Source organism: Lipotes vexillifer, unplaced genomic scaffold (assembly GCF_000442215.2).
Source record: "Lipotes vexillifer unplaced genomic scaffold, Lipotes_vexillifer_v1.1 scaffold1293, whole genome shotgun sequence".
Classification (NCBI taxonomy): Eukaryota; Metazoa; Chordata; class Mammalia; order Artiodactyla; family Lipotidae; genus Lipotes; species Lipotes vexillifer.
Genome location: NW_006790911.1, coordinates 884896 through 906707, shown reverse-complemented (window position 1 = coordinate 906707; position 21812 = coordinate 884896). Strand labels below are relative to the sequence as shown.

At 41.6% G+C, this 21812-nt stretch overlaps 1 protein-coding gene and 1 non-coding gene across 3 annotated transcripts in view; one reads left to right on the top strand and one right to left on the bottom strand.

Annotated features, from left to right (window-relative positions):
• GAB1 (GRB2 associated binding protein 1) overlaps positions 1-21812 on the top strand; it is a 139846-nt gene that overhangs the window by 8261 nt on the left and 109773 nt on the right. The gene's annotated exons all lie outside the window — the stretch shown is intronic.
• Positions 15366-15438, bottom strand: TRNAE-CUC (transfer RNA glutamic acid (anticodon CUC)). Its single transcript has one exon. It is a non-coding gene; the product is annotated as a tRNA-Glu (tRNA).

Here is a 21812-nt window from a genome sequence, read left to right as displayed (position 1 = left end):
CACTCTTTCCCCCAGAAATCCCTACCCACTTGCCCTTTTCCCCTTTTCCCCTTGTTTTCCACTGCTTCCTCTGTAGTAGAAGCCTCACTACCAACATCACAAAGTATTCATGTCAAAATCCTTACACACACAATCTTTCACCTTTTCTCTAAAAAAGGGGGAGTTATTTATGTCCTGTTATGTAGTAATCAAGACTAGGAATCATAAGGTTCTACCCAACAGGTAGATTGTTTTTCTCTCCTGAAATGCAGTTTTTAGTTACTACTGTATTGGGAAATGCGGTCAGGCCACTTTCCGACTAGCAGGACTCCTCCCTGAAATGACTACCTGGTTAAAGAATTAAATACCTGGTGTGCTTTGTCAACTCCAGCCCATCACACATTCCCATCGGTGCCTTGGCTAGGGTCATCGTAGCCAAGAGGAAGGTGCTTCTGGTTGGAGCAATGACCACTTGATTTGCGGGAAAGAAGTGCTTTCATCTTTGTCACTTGGAAGAGAAACACTTGGTAAAATGCTACCTCCAGTGCTGTCAATTCCAGTGGCGTTACATAGAACTTGGTGAGGAAGGCTCACCCCACTGTGTTAGGGAAGCATCATATGAAGCCCCTACCCTCTGGCAAAGTTATAATTGACCCCAGAGTTATGTAGGAGGATTGGATTTTACAAGGTCTCCCTGACGATTTCAGATTTAAATGTTTGAAGTGCTGGAAAAAGGTAAAAGGAAATACTGAGCTAGGAAGAATGCGAAATATTTGGGCAGTTAATTTGTTCCTGGTGGTGCTGTTACATAAAACCAAAGCCTTCTGAGTAATCGTCACAGGGTATCTAGGTCATTTATCTCTGAAGAAAAGTGCACAAAATTAAACTGATGCTGTAGTTATTTTTTCTTCTTTTTTCTTTCTTTCATTTAACCAGTGGAAGAGTCAAAACAGGAAAAGCATGCCTGGTATATTTTTCGTTTTAACATATCTTTCTAGATGATTTTCCTAATGACCCACAGTATACACAGTAGAAAGTGTGTACACATGATCTATTTACAAAGAAAATTATGGCTTCATTTATCATTCTTTGGTGTTTGTAATAGGTTATTAATTTCCAGAGGACAAAGACGGCATTTGTTCTCTGCGTCTGAAATGCACAGAGTGGTACCTGGCACAATCTCTTGAGTAGCATGACCAAACACTTGTTGAATTTTAAGCCTAAAATGATAAATCATCTAGTTCAATGTTTCTCAACCTCTTCTAACCCATTTCTCTATCACGTATTGTTTGAGTTTCCCATGGCTTTTAATCGAGTTTTATTTTCTATGATTTGCATTACAAAAACAATAGCTATATCAAATATCTTTCCCAATTATACTTATCTCCACCTTCCCTAGTAGAGAGTCCAACCTCCTCTTTTTACAGGAAATGAAAATAAATAGCCTCTGAGAGACTTAATTGATTTGTCCAAGGTCATACAAGTTAACTGGCTGTTCTGGCAGGGCCAGATCTCTTACTTCTCAGGTCAGACCCTGCAGTCCTTGGGATGCCTGCTGAGAACAAGGCATTGCAAAGAATTCAGAAGAGGCCCAAGAGGGCACTGCCTCTACCTTTCAGGAGTTTATATGCTACTAGGGACATAGGAGGCACTCAGTACTGCAAATTGTGTTGTGATCAGTGATGTGTGAGGCCAGGCTTGAGAAGAATTCAGCCGAGGGAGGTGAATTCAGGGATTCCGGGAAGGTTTCATGAAGTTGGCAAGAGAGATTTCACCAGGACCTTAAAAGATGGATTCAGGGCTTCCCTGGTGGCGCAGTGGTTGAGAGTCCGCCTGCCGATGCAGGGGACATGAGTTCGTGCCCCGGTCGGGGAAGATCCCACATGCCGCGGAGCGGCTGGGCCCGTGAGCCATGGCCGCTGAGCCTGCGCGTCCGGAGCCTGTGCTCCGCAACGCGAGCGGCCACAACAGTGAGAGGCCCGTGAAACAAAAAAAAAAAAAAAAAAAGTTGGATTCAATTTTCAAAGATGGGGCTGGAGCGAGACTCTTTCTATTGCTCCCTTTTCCAGCCACACTCGTGGGTGGGTTGTGTCCACCTGGCGGCCCCCTCTTCCTCACCTGCTGCTCAGAGTGGAATACAGCCCGGGTCCTTTTCCACCATCCTTACCTAACCCGGCTCCCACTTAAGATCCCAGATGGTTGCCCAATCTAGCAGAACTAGATCTGAACTTTTTAGTTTTTATTTTTCATGAAACTCTTGACTACATCGTTGGAGATAACCAGTCCATTTTCTCAAAATATGTTCTTCCCTGTGCCTTCCTGATACCAGGCTCTGGTTTCTGGAAGTGTTGGAGTTCCTAAGCTTTCTAGTGCTGGCTAGCCCTGGATGCTCTCTACTCCCGTGTCACGCTGTTAGTAGTTCTTCATCCATTGGGAGTTCATGAACTTTTTTGAAAATTTGATAAAAGCTCCATGTTCTCCATTTCCATAGAATTCTTTTTTTTTCCCCCCCTGCTTGGCCAGTGCCCATATCATGCTGGTTGTTAGTTGATTTACAGTTTTGTTAGTTTCAGGTGTACATCAGAGTGATTCAGTTATATATTCTTTTTCAGATTCTCTTCCATTGTAGGTTATTACAAGGTATTGAGTATAGTTCCCTCTGCTATACAGTAGGTCCTTGCTGGTTATCTATTTTATATATAGTAGCGTCCACAGAATTCTTACAAACTTACACACAAACCTTATTATCCCCTTGCACGCTTCCTAACCTTTAAAGCCCATCTGTGGATCATAAAGCCCAGTGAAATGCCCCTGAATTATATGCTGATGATCTGAAGACACCACTTCAGCCCATTTGTCACTCCACATCTTTGACTCTAACTGGTTAGTAGATCTCTAACTGCTTAGGTCCCCACAGCAACGGAGAGTCCGCATGCCCACAGCAGGGCTCACCATCCTCTCCCTAAACCCCGTCCTCTTGCTGTTTCCTCTCTCAGTCAGTCACGCCACCATCCCTTTCCCAGTGGCTTAAGCCAGAGGGTTTTCTTTGTTTTCTTCTCTTCCACATCCAGTGACCAAATCCTGTCAGCTTTACCTTCCAAAGACCTCTTGACTTCTTGACCTCTGTGTTGCCTAAGCTGCCTTTGCCTTTCTGCCGGATTTCTGCAATAGCTAGTTCATCTCCCTGTCTGCATCCTTGCATCCCTCCAAACCCGCTTCATCAAGGCAGCCAGCATGGCCTTTCTGAAACCCAGATCTGATCGTCCCGGGCTCCAGTTTGAGGCTGTTCCGCAGGGTTCCTTTGCTCTGAGGAATGCCCAAACCCCTTCTCCTGGCTTGCAGGGTTCCCTGTGATGTGGCCCGTGCATGTACCTCCTTCTCACTCACATGCTCCGCTTCAGCTGTACTGAGCTTTCAGGTCCCGTATTGGCTTTGTGATCCCTCACTCTGGCCTTGGCCTGTGCGCTTCTCTCCTCCAGGGATTCCTGGCCCTCCTCTCTTTGCCTCCACACCCAGCCTACCCCGGGAGCCTCCCTCGAGCTTCCGCCACCACAATCACTCACCCGTGCAGACCCAGCGGGCCAAGAGCCTCTGTTTTGTTCCCCTTCGATGCTCGGCCGTTCCCCCAGGACAGTGCCCATCGCACCGGATTGCACTTGTTTGTTTAATTTCTTGTTCCCCCTTTTGATGCTGGGGCTCATTGTGATTTTTCACGAGCCCCCAGTACTTTTGCCTTCAAGGGCTCCCTTCCTCTAACAAAAAAAAATAAAAATTATATTTTGCACCTGTGTCCAGATAGATGAATATATTCCAAGCTGGATTTATTATTAGACAGTTATTATCCTTATTATGTTCATTTTTATTCTGATTTTAAATGAAATTCATATTAAGACACTTTTTATGGGCTCCTAAAAGTTTTACGGGCTGTAGCACTTGGTGGCCTATACCTGATGGACACCTTGGCTGTGTTAAGTGGACATGAATCCTCCGGCGATAAAATTGACAGCTGATTGATTGTCACTTGGAAAGGCGATAAAATTGACAGCTGATTGATTGTCACTTGGAAAGGCAAGGAGCCCACTAGTTATTTCCTTACGTGGCACCTTTGTAGTGGCTTGAATAGCTCCCTGAAACCATATTAAGATCATGTATTGTAGTCCCTGGTATCGGAAAAATATATTTTAAAAAGTAGGATCACAGACTTAAGAGGCGTATATATATGTATATTTAAAAGCAAAAATCATGAGATCTTTATGATGTCAAAAATATGTTCCTCGAGCTAATTTACTAATATGAACATTTCTTTGTGATTTGTCTGTGTACAGCAGTGGTTTTTAGTGGAAGTGGGAAGGTGATTTTGCCCCCGCCAGGGACATTTAACAATGTCTGGAGATGTTTTTTGGTTGTCACCACTGGGGGTGCTACTGGCAGCTGGTGGGTTGAGGCAGCGATGCTGCAAAACACCCTGCAATGCACGGGACAGCCTTTGCAACCAAGAATGACCCAGCCCCAAATATCAATAGGGCAGAAGTTGGGAAACCCTCAGGTAGAGGAATCCTTCATAAAGCTTGGTTCCTACAGCTGTATTATTCATTTGGTTTATTTCCCTGTGTTTCCTTTAAAAGCCGTAATTCAGGTACAGGACTGTGTTGCAGCCTTGGACCCAGGCATTTCCTTTTCTGGCTTCAATAAGGTTGAGAAAAAGTCATTTAGATGCCTGAGCTTTTGAACCCCAGAGGTTAGGGCCATGCACCACTGTCACAAGGGTTTCTGCAAGAGACAGAAATCTCTCTCCAATGGTAAATGGTCTGTTATCATTTAAATCATTGCCCCAAATACTCTTTTTTTTTTTTCCCATGCTAATCCTAGCTGGAGTACAACCAATTGTTGTCTGGGTGGGGAGGGGGATGCTGAGTCATTTATTCATGCTTTTTATTACCTCTTGGCTTGAATATCACCATTCATTGTTCACAAGCTGCTCAGCTTGTTTACTTTTTATAAATTACATGGAATCAGTCTTCTTGCAGGTCTGGCTACTGTAATTGGCAGCAGCCATGGAGCAGGGCTGATGAGTCTGCATTTGTGCTGATGTCTCACAGTCAGCTCAGTCTCCAAACTTTGTTACCTCCACTATCTGTATTTCAAAAGGAAGGTGAACAGAACTGCCATGCTGCTTTCTCTTCTCAGATGCTCTGACGGCACTTGTTCATGTAATAGTTCGGTGGAGTCCCCGTGTCCTTTGGTGAAGGAAGAATCAAGGGTTTGGGGCAGTGGACCTCAAACTTTAATGTGCATACAAATCACCTGGGTAACTTCTGAAATGAACATTCTGGAGCCATTGCCCTTTCTGAAATTTTTAGTAAATCTCGGTAGAGGTCCAGAAAACTGCATTTTCTAACTCTCAAATCCCTGGTGATTCTGATGTAGGTGGTCCTTACCTTACACTTGGATAAGTGCTGAGTTAGCATGGAGGAAACATGGGAAAAGGAAGAAAATCCAGTAGAAGTAAATGTGTATAGAGAGTGGGATAGGAAGGCAAGAACCAAAACTCAGAAAGTAACTTCAGCCTCTTTTCTGTGAGATAAGGGAAATATGCTGTGATCCTTTAAAAAATATGTGATTTAGATCAAAGTTTCCCCTAAAGGGGACATATTTAGAGGATGACAAAAGTGAAAGGGAATTTTTAGAAAGGTAAGAATATGAGAAGGTACCTAACCATCGCCAAGAAGCTCAAAGATGTGATGAAACCAAGGAAGATAATGTGCAGGTATAGATTTGAAAAAGAAAGTGCATTCCTGAATCGAGAGCTTTATGAGTGGCTTAAAGATGAAGAGGATTGGGCTTCCTTGGTGGCGCAGTGGTTGAAGAGTCCGCCTGCCAGAGTCCGCCTGCTGATGCAGGGGACACGGGTTCGTGCCCCGGTCCGGGAAGATCCCACATGCCGCGGAGCAGCTGGGCCCGTGAGCCGTGGCCGCTGAGCCTGCGTGTCTGGAGCCTGTGCTCCGCAACGGGAGAGGCCACAACAGTGAGAGGCCCGCATACCGTAACCAGAAGTTCTGGTTATTCTGGTTATTGGATCTGAAAGCCTATTATTAAAATACAGTCCAGATTTCCTGGAATAGTTCTAATTTCAGATATTTTTTTCCCACTGTCTTTATAGTACATGTCTAGTTTGCCCTAATTTTTTTTTGCCCTAATTTTTTTTATTTGAGATGTGGTTGGTTTGTAAAAGAGCACCAAAATAGTTCTACATGACTAAAGAAGTTCTGTTTTCAAATTTCTGTCTGTCTGTCTGTCTCTCTCTTTCTCTCCCTGTGTGTAATGTATATATTCTAATCTGTTTCTTTGAACCTAAACTTTGATTTTAAAGTCCCTTTTAAAGAACGAGAGCAAGAGAGAGAGAGATAAGACAGACTCTATCTTAGAAAATGGGCCAAGAAATGGCCCAGGTGGGAATGGTTATTTAATCCTAGCAGAGGAATAAAGAATTTATTTCCAACTACCTTCTGAGTTCACTCTGTTTTTAGAAAGCTATCAGATATTATTTTCTTAGGGGAACTTTATGATTCTGTTTATACCTTGCAGAAAGAGATTGACACCCTCCTCCCAAAAAAATGGCATTGGGGGAGTTACTTATAAAATGATGGCTATCATCAGCTTTTGTTAATTCCTTCCTTACCCTGCTCTAACCATCTCTTCATCAGAGTGTGCGTCTTTCAATTTACTCTACCCTAACCTTCTCGGTGTCAAGAGTGTTCATTTCTCCATGCTGGGAACCCAGATTGTACTGTCGACTTTTCACTACTGTGGTGTCATACTGATGAGCTGGCTGACCTTTCCTCCCTCCCTTCCTTTTCTCCATCCTTCACTCTCTCTCCCTTCCCCTCCATTTCCTTACTCAGGAAGATACTCTGCCCATCTGCCTGCAAGATCTTAGAGAATCTTCCCATCTGCTTTCTAAGTGTTGAGTAGCATTATTGCTATTATACGGTATCACTATTGTTATTATACGAAGTGTCTACCACACCCTCTCACTGCACCGAGAGTTCATGTATGTTCAGTTAGTAGATCACTTTGCTCCCGAAGTGAATAGAAGGGCCGTTGCTGGCTGGTGGTGGAGACCCAGAATCAGCTTCTATCAAGAAATGCTAGACTCCTGTGACTTCCGTCCCGCACGAAGCCTGGGCTCATGCCTTCTTTTCATTTCAGGTGACTTTACTGCCTTGCTTTCCTGTATTTTTAAAACCATGTACTTGGTAGACCTGTTTTCTTAGGAGTCTCTTGATAGTTCTAGTTAGTTTTTCAGATTTTTTCCTATAATTTATTCTAACCCATATGTTGTTTAACACAGTGATAGATGTTTCCAATGAATATTTAAATTTGCTGTAAACAAGTGTAAATGCTCCTGGGGAGAACCGCAACATTAGTCATCCAAGTGCAGCGTAAAAAAATATATAGCTTATCAGTTTTCAGTGGGAGTATTTTAACTTTAAAATTTCTGGCTTTGCTTTAAAATATAGGAAAAAAAAGTTATAAAATGTTAGTTAAGCAGAAGTTGTAAAATATTAGGTAAGCAGATGTATTGCCCTTTGCATAAGTTACTAAAGGGAAATGTCTCTTTCATAATTAAGACATCATTAAACTGAATATACATATTTTAACTTCTAATGATTTTATATTTACTTATATTTAAATAGAAAATGCATAGATTGACTTAAAATTCACAGGATGTTGGTAGTTTGATTATTTCTGTTTTAAGATATAATTTTTAATACTCAGATATATTTAAAAGTTTAGTATCTCCCTACTGATTTCAGTGATGCTTAAACAACTAAAACATACTCTTTTATGGTAGGTTTTATGCGTACTAAATATTTTAGCAAATGCGATTTTTATTCCCAAGCTGGAGAAATAGTTATATGTTGAGAAACCCATGTTCTTATTAACTGAGGGATATTGGAACATGGATACTGAAGTATTTTTAATGTTTCAGATAAGGTTCTCGTGTTGAAAACATTCATGTTTGTTTTTCAAAGAGAATCTGTTGTTTCTAAACCGTGTATTTCCAAAGCAGAATAACTTTTCATAACTTTGAGATTTTTATTGAAATACTTAAGGAGAAGAAATAGTGAAAGGAAGTAGAAGTGAAATAGTGAAAGAAAGAAGAAGTAGTGAAAGGAGGAAAACTTAATTACTGATCCTATTCGCAGTGAGAAAATGAGGACCTAGGGAATTGAGGCCAAGGGAATATCCTGAGTTCAAGGCCAGTTGGTTTTAGCAGGCAGAGGTAGTCATGGATGCAAGCTTCCTGACACCCAGCTCGGTGCCATTCCCAATCTGCCACATCTATCCCCATCTTCAGTGGGTTGTTGTACTTTCCAAAATTCAAATGCTTTGACATTTTAAGAGCATTTTAGCTGCCCCTCAGAGCAGTGACAGTATGGTAAGTTCACCCCAGTCTCTCACTCTTTTTTAAAATTTTTATTTATTTTATTTTATTTATTTATTTTTTGCGGTACACGGGCCTCTCACTGCTGTGGCCTCTCCCGTTGCGGAGCACAGGCTCCGGACGCGCAGGCTCAGCGGCCACGGCTCACGCGCCCAGCCGCTCCGCGGCATGTGGGATCTTCCCGGACCGGGGCACAAACCCGTGTCCCCTGCATCGGCAGGTGGACTCTCAACCACTGTGCCACCAGGAAAGCCCCCAAATTTTTATTTTTTTAAAAAAACACATAACATAAAATTTACCCTCTTACCCATTTTTAAGTGCACAGTTCAGTAATGTTAAGTGTATTGACACGGTTGTGCCACCCCAGTCTCTTTTGCTTCTCCATCTAATCTCTGGAGCATTGGAAACATCTGAAGGGGCCTTAGACCGGCACCTTTTGGGAAGGCATGCAGCTCACCTGTGTTTGCTCCTTTCTTGTATTGATAGTAGGAAGTTAATTATGTGGGATTTGCTCACCTGATCCACACAGAATATCCTACTTTAGTGCTCATTTGGAAATCCCACACCCCTTTCTGCCCCCGAGGAAAAATTCTTTCCTGATTGTAGATTCCGTGCTCAGTTTAATCTTGATCATATGAGCATGAGTCACCCTCGGTAAGTTCGTAATCCCATTTATACCTTCCTTCCAACCTCCCTTTAATTTTTAAACTTAAAATACTGGATCCTGTTTTCCTGTATAAGGTCTGGTGATTTGGGGCTAATTTAGGGACCAGGCGATGCTGAGATTTTTTTGGAACTGGCAGTTTCTATTCTACTGACAGTGAAGCTGCATGGCCTATTTTAAAATTCAGACTATGTGTGGAATGTCTGTGTGGATGAAGAAACAAGTTAAAGCTTTTTGGGGGGAGGCAGGGAGAAAGAGGAATGAAAACTTTTAGGTAGTCTGATTTTGTGGGGGAAATTTTGAGATTTTTTAGAATACATACAAACCAAAGATGAGGCTTTGTGATTTCTTTGGGTACACAAAGGAAATACTTAATGTTGGGCTGAAGAGATATTGTTGAATAAATTCCTTAACTGATAAATAAATTAGTAAACCTGCCGGTGATTTCCAGTTATCATTATTTTTCCCAGTGTGTAACCACTAATTGCATTTCTTCGTTTGCAGGATGAAACATATGTCACTGGGAAGTTCTTTTTAAAAGAATACTTGTCAAGTACCTTGGAATCTTTAAGATACTTTGAATATGGCACTGAAAGAATGTAAATCATTGATGCTTATATTTTTACACCCATGGAGGATTACTGGAGTGGGAGTGGGTTGAACATCGAAATATACCTTTCAAAAGACAACATACATTTGAGCAAAGCCATTCTCCCTAAATGCTTATTTTAAATTGGCAGTCACTTAGCTAACAGTCAGTAATCTCACTTAGCAAGTGTCTGGCACACCTGTTTTAACCTGCACAGGTTCAGTTCACACAAAGAAAGGGAGGGTGGGGTGACGTGGTGGGAGCACCCTGTTCGCCTCATTAACATATTTGGAATAACTGTATTTGAATATTTGCCAGCTGAACTAGGCCATCTGAACGCCTGCCAAGTGAGCGATGGGAATTTCTGGGAGGAGTGTGGAGATTCGAGCCTGTGAAGTGTTGACGTTTTCTTCTTGAAGGGGAAACCTTTTAGAAGATGCTATTTAGGATACTTCCCTTACCCTTTGAACAAAATAAATTTTTCATTTTCTCCGTTCAAATTCTGCAGAAATTTCAGATCTTCTCTTTCCACCACCTTTTTGTGTTTTTTCTTAGAATAGCACCTTAGGACTTGTCTCCCAAAAAGCTTTTGGTGATCTCTCCAGGATGAGTTTGAGTTCTTGCTCTGCCTGGTTTTTGTCTCTGAAGAATTAGTCCTGAAGCTCTTTCCGTGAGCCTCGCTGGAGCAACTCTTCTGCAAGCTTATCATGTGAACACAAATCTGGGAACAGGACAGACAGGATAAACTAGGGCACCTGTGGAGTCACCTCCTACCCAGTGGTTGATCAGATTGTAAAGATGTCAGCTCTGAGGCGTAGAGAAATGGTCTTTACAAGGTTCACTTTTGGGGGCCTGTATCACAGTTGATGCGTTGACACCTGCCTGGCTGCAGCCACAACTTTGGGCTCTAAAACTAGTCAGGGGAGTAGTCAGTTGAAACCAGGGGTTCTCAGGTATTTGGATATAGTGCATTTAAGGGTGAGATGAGGCAATGCCTATCTTGAGTTCTCATTTTGGGGGCACTACACAGATGCTCAGGAGTATACTCAGGAGAGTATAAAAATCACCAGGGTGCTTCCCTGGTGGCGCAGTGGTTGGGAGTCCGCCTGCCGATTCGGGGCGCGCGGGTTCGTGCCCCGGTCCGGGAAGATCCCACATGCCGCGGAGTGGCTGGGCCCGTGAGCCGTGGCCGCTAGGCCTGCGCGTCTGGAGCCTGTGCTCCGCGGCAGGAGAGGCCACAGCAGTGAGGGGACCGCATACCGAAAAAAAAAAAAAAAAATCACCAGGGAGCTTTTTCAAAAACCATGCACTTTGATTTTTTTTTTTTTCCTGTTTCCTATTGTAGCAAAGGGTAGGTAGGGATGACAAAGGAATGAGGTGAATCTAGTATCTGTTGAAGCTGTGGGTGCCTGCCACAGTGCGGCAGTTTGCATAGTTTAGGCCTGTTTGCTCTCCTGTCTCACGCTTACTCTCAGGAATGGAAAGATACCCCCTGATGACAGCAACATTCACTCCTCCTGCGAAAGATTTTGAAATAATATGTTAAATGTACATTTAATAAGATTGTCAGAAAAGGTTTTTTTTCCCCCTGATTGGAGCTTTGTTTTTTTCCTTATCTCTTCAGAAGTGGGCCATAAGACTGATATTTTAATATCACAAATATGGAGTATCAAAAACAGGAAAGAACAAATTTGATCGTAGCTATTAAAACTTAAAAAAAATGAGAACCTAAAAAAGAAAGGACTGGTACATTAAACCGAGCCTAAATTTTTAACAAATATTATAATGAGCATATATATTTACATTTTATATGCCAGTCATGTGTGTGTGTGTGTAAATATATATGCTTTTAAGTGTCTAGACCACAGTTATTAAATTGCAGCCAGCTTTTGTTGAACTTCCCTGATTTCTTTGTAATTTTTTCAGTGTTCTATATGATTCTTATATTTACACAATCACCATCTACTCTTTTTTGTTTTTTTTAAATTATTTATTTATTTATTTGGCTGTGCCGGGTCTTAGTTGCAGCACGAGGGATCTTTAGTTGCAGCATGCTCCCTGACCTGGGATCGAACCTGGGCCCCCTGCATGGGGAACGTGGAGTCTTTTTTTTTTTTTTTAATTGGAGTATAACTGCTTTACAATGTTGTGTTAGTCTCTGCTGTACAACAAAGTGAATCAGCTATATATATACATATATCCCCGCCCTCTTGGACCTCCCTCCCAAACGCCCTACCACCTCATCCCACCCCTCTAGGTCATCACAGAGCCCTGAGCTGAGCTCCCTGTGCTATATTGCAGGTTCCCACTAGCTGTCTATTTTACACATGGTAGTGTATTTATGTCAAACTTAACTTTCTAATTCATTGCACCCTCCCCTTCCCCCCGCTGTGTCCACAGGTCTGTTCTTTATGTCTACGTCTCTATTCCTGTCCTGGGACTAAGTTCGTCTGTACCATTTTTCTAGATTCCACATACATGCGTTAATATATGATATTTGGTTTTCTCCTTCTGGCTCACATCACTCTGTATTACAGACTCTAGGTCCATCCACATCTCTACAAATGACCCAATTTCGTTCCTTTTTATGGCTGAGTAATATTCCATTGTATATATGTACCACATCTTCTTTACCCATTCATCTGTTAATGGACACTTAGGTTGCTTCCATGTCCTGGATATTGTAAATTGTGCTACAATGAACATTGGGGTGCCTGTATCTTTTTGAGTTATGGTTTTCTCTGGATATATGCCCAGGAGTGGGATTGCTGGGTCGTATGGTATTTCTAGATTTAGTTTTTTAAGGAACCTCCATACTGTTCTCCATAGTGGCTGTATCAATTTACATTCCCACCAACAGTGCAAGAGGGTTCCCTTTTCTCCACAACCTCTCCAGCATTTACTGTTTGTAGATTTTTTGATGATGGCCGTTCTGACCAGTGTGAGGTGATACCTCATTGTAGTTTTGATTTGCATTTCTCTAATAATTAGTGATATTGAGCAGCTTTTCATGTGCCTCTTGGCCATCTGTATGTCTTCTTTGGAGAAATGTCTATTTAGGTCTTCCACCCATTTTTGGATTGGGTTGTTTGTTTTTTTGATATTGAGCTGCATGAGCTATTTGTATATTTTGGGGATTAATCCTTTGTCCGTTGCTTCGTTTGCAAATATTTTCTCCCATTCTGAGGGTTGTCTTTTCATCTTGTTTATGGTTTCCTTTGCTGTGCAAAAGCTTTTAAGTTTCATTAGGTCCCATTTGTTTATTTTTGTTTTTATTTTCAATACTCTAGGAGGTGGGTCAAAAAAGATCTTGCTGTAATTTGTGTCAAAGAGAGTTTTTCCTATGTTTTTCTCTAAGAGTTTTATAGTGTCGGGTCTTACATTTAGGTCTTTAATGCATTTTGAATTTATTTTTGTATATGGTGTTAGGGAGTGTTCTAATTTCATTCTTTTACATGTAGCTGTCCAGTTTTCCCAGCACCACTTATGGAAGAGACTGTCTTTTCTCCACTGTGTGTTCTTGCCTCCTTTGTCATAGATTAGTTGACCATAGGTGCATGGGTTTATCTCTGGGCTTTCTATCCTGTACCATTGGTCTATATTTCTGTTTTTGTGCCAATACCATACTATCTTGTAGCTTTGTAGTATAGTCTGAAGTCAGGGGGGCTGATTCCTCCAACTCTTTTTTCTTCCTCAAGATTCCTTTGGCTATTCGGGGTCTTTTGTGTTTCCATACAAATTGTAAAATTTTTGTTCTAATTCTGCGAAAAATGCCATTGGTAATTTGATAGGAATTTCATTGAATCTGTAGATTGCTTTGGTTAGTATAGTCATTTTCACAATATTGATTCTTCCCGTCCTTGAATGTGGTATATCTCTCCGTTTGTGTCATCTTTGATTTCTTTAATCAGTGTTTTATAGTTTTCGGAGTACAGGTCTTTTGCCTCCTTAGGCAGGTTTATTCCTAGGTATTTTATTCTTTTTTTTGAGATGGTAAATGGGATTATTTCCTTAATTTCTCTTTCTGATCTTTTGTTATTAGTGTATAGGAATGCAAGAGATTTATGTGCATTAATTTTGTATCCTGCAGTTTTTCCAAATTCATTGATTAGCTCTAGTAGTTTTCTGGTAGCATCTTTTAGGATTCTCTGTGTATAGTATCATGTCATATGCAAACAGTGACGGTTTTATTTCTTCTTTTCCAGTTTGGATTCCTTTTATTTTTTTTCTTCTGTGATTGCTGTGGCTAGGACTTCCAAAACTGTTGAATAGTAGGGTGGGTGTGGGTATCCTTGACTTGTTCCTGATCTTAGAGGAAATGCTTTCAGTTTTTCACCATTGAGGACGATGTTGGCTGTGGGTTTGTTATATATGGCCTTTATTATGTTGAGGTAAGTTCCTTCTGTGCCCACTTTCTGGAGAGTTTTTATCATAAATGGGTGTTGAATTTTGTCAAAAGTTTTTTCTGCATCTATTGAGATGATTATATGGTTTTTATTCTTTAATTTGTTAATATGATGTATCACATTGATTGATTTGCACATATTAAAGAATCCTTGCATCCCTGGGTTAAATCCCACTTGATCATGGTTCATGATCTTCTTAATGTGTTGTTGGATTCTGTTTGCTAGTATTCTCTTGAGGATTTTTGCATCTATGTTCATCACTGATATTGGTCTGTAATTTTCTTTTATTGTGGTATCTTTGGTTTTGGTATCAGGGTGATGGTGGCCTCATAGAACAAGTTTGGGCATGTTCCTCCCTCGGCAGTTTTTTGGAAGCGTTTGAGAAGGATAGGCGTTAGCTCTTCTCTCAATGTTAGATAGAATTCACCTGTGAAGCCATCTGGTCCTGGACTTTTGTTTGTTGGAAGATTTTTAATTACAGTTTCAATTTCATTACTTGTAATTGTTCTGTTTATATTTTCTAATTTTTCCGGGTTCAGTCTTAGAAAGTTGTACCTTTCCAAGAATTTGTCCATTTCTTCCAGGTTGTCCATATTATTGTCATATAGTTGTTTGTAGTAGTCTCTTATGATCCTTTGCATTTCTGTGGTGTCCGTTGTAATTTCTCCTTTTTCATTTCTAATTCTATTGATTTGAGTCCTCTCTCGTTTTTTCTTGATAAGTCTGGCTAAAGGTTTATCAATTTTGTTTATCTTCTCAATGAATCAGCTTTTAGTTTTATCGATCTTTGCTATTGTTTTCTTCATTTCTCTTTCATTTATTTCTGCTCTGATCTTTATGATTTCTTTCCTCCTGCTAACTTTGGGGTTCTTTTTCTTCTTCTTTCTCTAGTTACTTTAGGTGTAAGGTTAGACTGTGAGGGTTTTTTTTTTTTTTTTGCGGTACGCGGGCTTCTCACTGTTGTGGTCTCTCCTGTTGCGGAGCACAGGCTCCAGACACGCAGGCTCAGCGGCCATGGCTCACAGGCCCAGCTGCTCGGCGGCATGTGGGATCTTCCCAGACTGGGGCACGAACCCGTGTCCCCTGCATCGGCAGGCGGACTCTCAACCACTGCGCCACCAGGGAAGCCCCCAGACTGTGAGTTTTTTAACCACTGGACCACCAGGGAAGTCCCAGTCACCATCTACTCTTAACTAATTATATAAATACAACTTTGATTCTTTTTCTTTTTAATATAATTTTTTTTTTGGCCATGCCACGTGACTTGCGGAATCTTAATTCCCCGACCAGGGATTGAACCTGGGTCCTTGGCAGTGAGAGTGCGGAGTCCTAACCACTGGACCACCAGGGAATTCCCAACTTTGATTCTTCATAGTTTTTTTTTTTCCAGTTGATTCCTAACAGCCTGTTTAAAATTTAAAAAATGTATAAGTGATTGTAGTCATGTAATTCATGAAGCAGTGTAGGATTAATATGATAAACTAGCAGTTCAGTGTTTTCCTTTTTTATTATAAAATGTCAAGTATTATATTCTTGGGGCTTCTCTGTCGGTTTCTTGTATTATAGAATTAATACAATATGCAGTGTTACCAGTTTCACTATTTATTACATCTTGTTACCAGTTTCACTATTTAGTACATCTTGAACATCTCTGAGAGTGGTAGATATAGCATCTATTTCTTAAACAAGTACATGCATGAAACTATAAAAGTTTATTGGAGTCATAGAACAGCACTGGTGAAACTTGAGTTCTGGCACTTTCCCCACGTTTAAACTGGCAGCACATGTGTGTGGGAAGAAGATATTAATTACTGATAACCCCTTTAGAATGTGTTAATATTGTTAAGTCCGAATATGAGTTATTCAGTAGGTGCACCAGATTAAAAAAAACTAGACGAAATGTAAATATTGACTTTCATGTCCCTTTTAATTCACTTTAGTGACTTACTGGTCGGTATTTGTGGGGACACATATATATAACTTTTTTGGGTAGGTTTTTGTCTTCTTATTTTACCTATAAAGTGCTAGGAGGGAGCAGTGAAAAGGCTGCCTTCAGGTGTACTGAGGTTGAACCGGTTTAACCATAGTTGGAGCTCGTCTACTGTCAGCTCCCTCCTCAGCGCCCAGGCTTATTTCCATGTTATATAATCCAGACTGGTTTGTCCTGTTTGGTAGGTTTGTTATAAACTGCAGAGCTAAGTAAACGTGGGAGAACATTTTAAATGGCATTAAAAATTAACCAGTACTTGAGGAGGGATGTAGCAGAGGGGCCCAGCTGTCAGGTGGCCCGGGGTCAGCCTCCTGGGGAAAGAGGGGGGCATTTCTGTTTCCTCTGAGGAACAGGAAGTCGACGTGAAACTATAGCCCCTCCTGGCCAGAGGACCACTCCTCAGTGCAGATGACAACCAGCCTGCCATGTCTGATACCAGAAACATCTGATCCTAAAAGCAGATGTTAACTTTGTCCGTTAATGAGCTGTGTACACAAGCAGAAACGGACAAACCAAACCAGTTGCACCATTTTCATCCGTCTCTGCCCAATACAGAAACAATGAAGGAGAAAGTGACTCAGTGAGTCTTGTCCCCCTCCTAGCTCAGTGCACAATGAGAGAACGTGTCCACGTGCTTTGTGATGAGCATTTCTGATGCCTGCTCACTGTGGGGTTACGCTGACCTATGGTGCTTAATTCACCCGCAGTTATAGGGTTATTGGGTTTCCTAAGGCATCCTCTGTCCTTGTCAGTTGAACTTTCTGACAGATGTGCATCCTTTCGTGTGTGATTCCTCTAAACCCTCTGTTGGACTGTGTGTCCCATTCCATATTGACCATGTCCTTCCCATATTCCTTTATCATCAGGCCCCCTACCTAGAAATTGGGATCTCCTGGTGGATATTTTGGAGTCTTCCCTGGAATGCCTCTCCCCTCCATACAGGGCCTCTCTGAGGTTTGCAGGGGTTCCCAGGGCCAGAGGGTGTTGGTCAACCTAGAGTGATGGTGATCACCTTCTCCACCATATAACAGTCTCTCCCTCTAACCTGTGCCCGTCGCGGGGCTTCTCTTTGAGCAAAAAACTGGGGAACCCTAACGTAGAAGGTCTCAGTTTAACAGCAACCCACTTTCCCCCATGAGTCACTCTTAGTTCGAAATATCCTAAAAGAGGTTCTTATTTCTGAAGGTCAGGCAGGTTGCAGCCTGCTTGATTTTTCAGGATCTCTGGTTAGTAAGGATTTTAGAGAGTAGAAGAGAAAACAGATCTTTTATGAATGTGGCATAAAACTATACGGCCTTGTGCAAATGATCTAACTGTATGAATCCTGGCTTATAGACAGAAGCTTCCTTTGTATGACTAGATTCACCACTCTATCCTTCTCTGAAATACTGAGAGAGACAAAAATCCCATATATATCACATAATTAAAAAAAAATCAGAATTCAGAACTGGAAAAATTTACCAACAGTTCACATTCTTCTGATTCTGATTTTTTTAAAACATTTTTGCTGTTTTAAATTTGCTTTTATTGTTTGAGATCGAAAATACATTTTTCTATTCTGACTTTATTTTTTTGAACTGAAACCTACATCCATGGAATTACCATCTCTTCAGTGGTTGACTATTGGAGTTTATAATCAGAAGATTGTGAGACCTTTGGAGGATAAAATAGAAAATAAAGTTAGGTTTAGGACAAGGAATTCTTCTTGGACATTGCAAAAATAGCCAAAAAAAAAAAAAAAAGTATGTGTGGCAACACAAACTTTTTCCTGTAAGTTCCTTTTTCCCAAACCCTTGCCGTCATACTAAGAAAAGTGTTTTTGTGCGTTGCTTTTTCTCAGAATCCTGCTGCTTATTGTTAGTAAGAATTTCATGTGCCAAAGTTTTGTTTTTCATGTGATTTCTACATATGAAATCACATGGGTCTTATTGAAAATGTTTTTTTTTTTAAAGTACAGTGGTAAACGTTGCTGATAATAAGCCAAAAGGAAAATTTAATATGAACTTCTATACAATTTAATTATAGTGACTGGGGGAAATTCAAAAATGTATTATTCAAGGTGAATGAAGTTAGATGATTGTAGGGGAAATATCAATTCTAATTAAAGATAAAGTATATGAGTGCTCTTTTCTAGTTTCAAAAATTACACTTTTCATTTCCTACCTGGTCTTTTCCCCAAGGATGTGTGTTTTTAAGATTTTTCTGTCAGGCTAGTATAAGGTGATGCTCCTGACTGAGCTCGCTTAATGGAATGGCATCACAGTTTCTTTGGGAATAATCAAGCAGGGAGGTGAAAATTCAAGTCTATGGAGGGAGTCATTGGAATTCTTGAGCAATAGGATACCTTAGAGCATGTGAGAAAGAAACTGAATGCTTTTGAGGGGATGGCCAGTGTTCTGCATCTCTCAACCTGATAGTATCTAAAATATGACTGATTTTTTCGTACTATTAAAACAGTGTGGTGACGGATTCATCCTGTCATGCCTTTTAAGAGATGATTTCAGAAATGTTCAGTAACATCTTGTTCCGCTGCTCACTCTGACTCCCCGACTTACTGGTAGGATCTCACCGTAATTGTTTACTCTGTAAATCTTACAGTGGCCTTTGACCGAAAGTAATAAAATGTCACGTGACTTGGTGTATCAGTCTGATTCTCAGGTGTAAGCAACAGAAACCTCTGGCTAATTTCATCAGGAAAGGAGTTTCTGAAGGCAATTAGGTAGCTCACAGTTTCCCTGGAAAAGCTGAGAACCTAGCTCAGAACCTCATCAACCAGGAACAACGCCACTGAACTGGTCCAGGGAACATCACTGCTGCCTCCTGGGCTGTGACTTTAGACCTGACATCTTGCACCAGCAACATCACTGACACCACACCCCAGACGCTGCCACTATTGCCTCTGGAAGCTGCTCACACTGCCCCAACCCCAGATCCAGGTTTCTGTACAGTACTTGTTTCTTGAGATTTCTTGGGATTCAAAATCTGGGGTGAATGTGTTTGGTGGAGCCAGCGGACCAGATTATGTGCCTGCTCTGTATTGCACGGGGGAGTGGGGTCAGGGGGAGGGCTAAGAAAACTGTCACCTGGAATTTTCTGCTTTTGTAATATTAGGGTTAATGATTTTACAAACATAGGAAGGGGAGCTTAGATGCTGGACAACCTAACAGAGTCAGGTAACTCTACCATACCCAGCATATTGGTGGTAGAGGTAGAAGGATTAAAAATAAGGACAGGGGCTTCCCTGGTGGCGCAGTGGTTGAGAGTCCGCCTGCCGATGCAGGGGACACGGGATCGTGCCCCAGTCCGGGAAGATCCCACATGCCGCGGAGCGGCTGGGCCCGTGAGCCATGGCCGCTGAGCCTGCGTGTCCGGAGCCTGTGCTCCGCAACAGGAGAGGCCACAACAGTGAGAGGCCTGCGTACTGCAAAAAAAAAAAAAAAAAAAAGGGCAACAGTGACCCTCCCACAGAACTTCAAAAATAAAATCTCTGCTACCAGTATGAGGAAACGAAGTCATCACAAAACCAATAATTTCTTAGCAGACAGTCCCCGACTTATGATGGTTCGACTTAGGATTTTTGTGACTTTACAGTGGTGTAAAAGAGATACACATTCAGTAGAAAATGTACTTTGAATTTTGCATTTTGATCCTTTGTGGTACAATCCTCTCTCATGATGCTGGGCAGAGGCCGTGGCAGCTCCCAGACAGCCATCTACAATCACAAAGGTAAACAGCCGAAAGACACACAATCATTCTGTTTTTCACTTTCAGTACAGTGCGCAATGCATTACGTAAGATATTCAACACTTTACTATAAAATAGGCTTTGTGTTAGATGATTTTGCCCAGCTGTAGGCTCATGGAACTGTTTCAAGCACATTTAAGGTGGGTAAGCTATGATGTTTGGTAGGTTAGGTGTATTAAATGCATTTTCAGTTTACAATATTTTCAACTTACAGTGGGTTTATCAAGATGTAACCCCATCGTAAGTTGAGGAAGTTGTGTATTCTCATAACAGCAACCTCCACAGACATAGGAGCAAGCACTCTGTTTAGTGAACAACTGTTATGTGCTGGGTGGTGGTTTTTTGGTTGGTTGGGGTTTTTTTGTTTTTAAATTTTATCTCTAATCCACTCAACAACCTTGGAAAGTACACATTATTGCCACCATTTTTACAGGTAAAGAAGCTGATGCTCAGAGTAACTTAGCAAAGTTACTCAGCTGGTATATGGCAATGCTGAGATTCAAACCCATTTCTGACTGTTTCCAAACCTCTGTTCTTTCTGTTGTGCCAGGTTTCCTCCTCACAGAAATTCTGTGGAAGAGCACAGATGCCCTCCCTGATTTAAACCAAAAAATTGTATGTTTGCTTCTGCATTGTTTCCCTTAATAATCCATTACTTACCATTAACGTGAGTTGGGAGATGCTCCTAGGCTCAGGCAGGTGACTGGGGCTAGAGCTACAGATTCAGGAACCACAAGAATGTAAGTGTCCCTTGGTGCTCTGGGCATCAAGGTGGTTGTCTGGGAAGAGTTTGTGGAGTGAGAGGACAAATGGTGAGACCTTACAGAACACTAGTTTGGGGAGTGAATCAGGAGAGGAACCAGCAAAAGAGACAGATTGATTTTCTCTTAGTAGGAGGAGATGCTGTTAGGGGAGCCAAAGATCACAGTATAAGAAGAACGGTGTGGTTGGGAGCCAGGTGCTTCAGGAATCAAAATTGGGTGGAAAATAGGCTACTGGGGTAGACCAGTCAAGCAGGAAGTTAGGGTGGCCTTTTGTAATTTGAAGTAATGTTCTCTGAATCTTACCCTTCTCTGTAAATCTGATAGAAACACCACCCTGTATTTTAGGTTCACACACTCAGCAGGCCCGTGCAATTTTGTGTTTAAAATTTTAATTCCTTTTTTTAATGATGCTTTAGTTTTGGTGGTCTTTGGGCCACACTCATAGAGTGAACAACCATTGGACTAGTGTTTCCTACGTCCCATTCTGGGGTCATATTTGTTTATTTAGAGGCCATCATCCCTGAAGAATGACTTAGATTGATTCCCCCTCAGTCTGTTGTCTTATGTCTGCCCACGTGGAAGCTAATCTGCCTCCTTCCTTCCAACCCACGGGGCCTGGTGAAATCTTCCAACCACTTAACCTATTTGTTTGTCTTTTTGCAAATCAAAAGAGCCTAATGTCACCCTAAAGCATCCTTGTGATTAAGCTTTGGAAAGGATGAATGATTAAAAATTACCTATTTTCAGTTTATCTGATTCCTCCCTCTTTAGAGAACCTCTTTAGAATATACAGGCATAGGAGTGGAAGTATTCCTGAGTGAGTTATAGAAAATGATGGGGAAAATTGAGAGGTGTTGGGATGGATTTTAATGTCTGTGAGGTTATATGTGCAGAGCAGAGTCTGTCTTGGGTGGGCCCTGAGCGGGAGGGCATTTTTCTCATTTAGGTGCAGCCTTGTCTTGTCCATTCTTGATCACAGTGTGATTTCTCCTTTGTTCTGGGGTGGTGAGATTTCCTTCCTCTGGGTCCTGTGGTCCCTGCTGTAGCCCTAGTGTCTGCTGGTCCACTCCCCCCAGCCCACATCAGTGCCAGTCATCTCTGCCTGTGCTTGTTGGCATTGGGATTTATAAAAAAGGGTGAAAACAGGGGAGATGAAAATGAAAGTTCTCCCTGCATCTGCTTTTTAGTTGTTCGTTTCTGTCCCTCACCTTCTCTCCCTCCAATGAG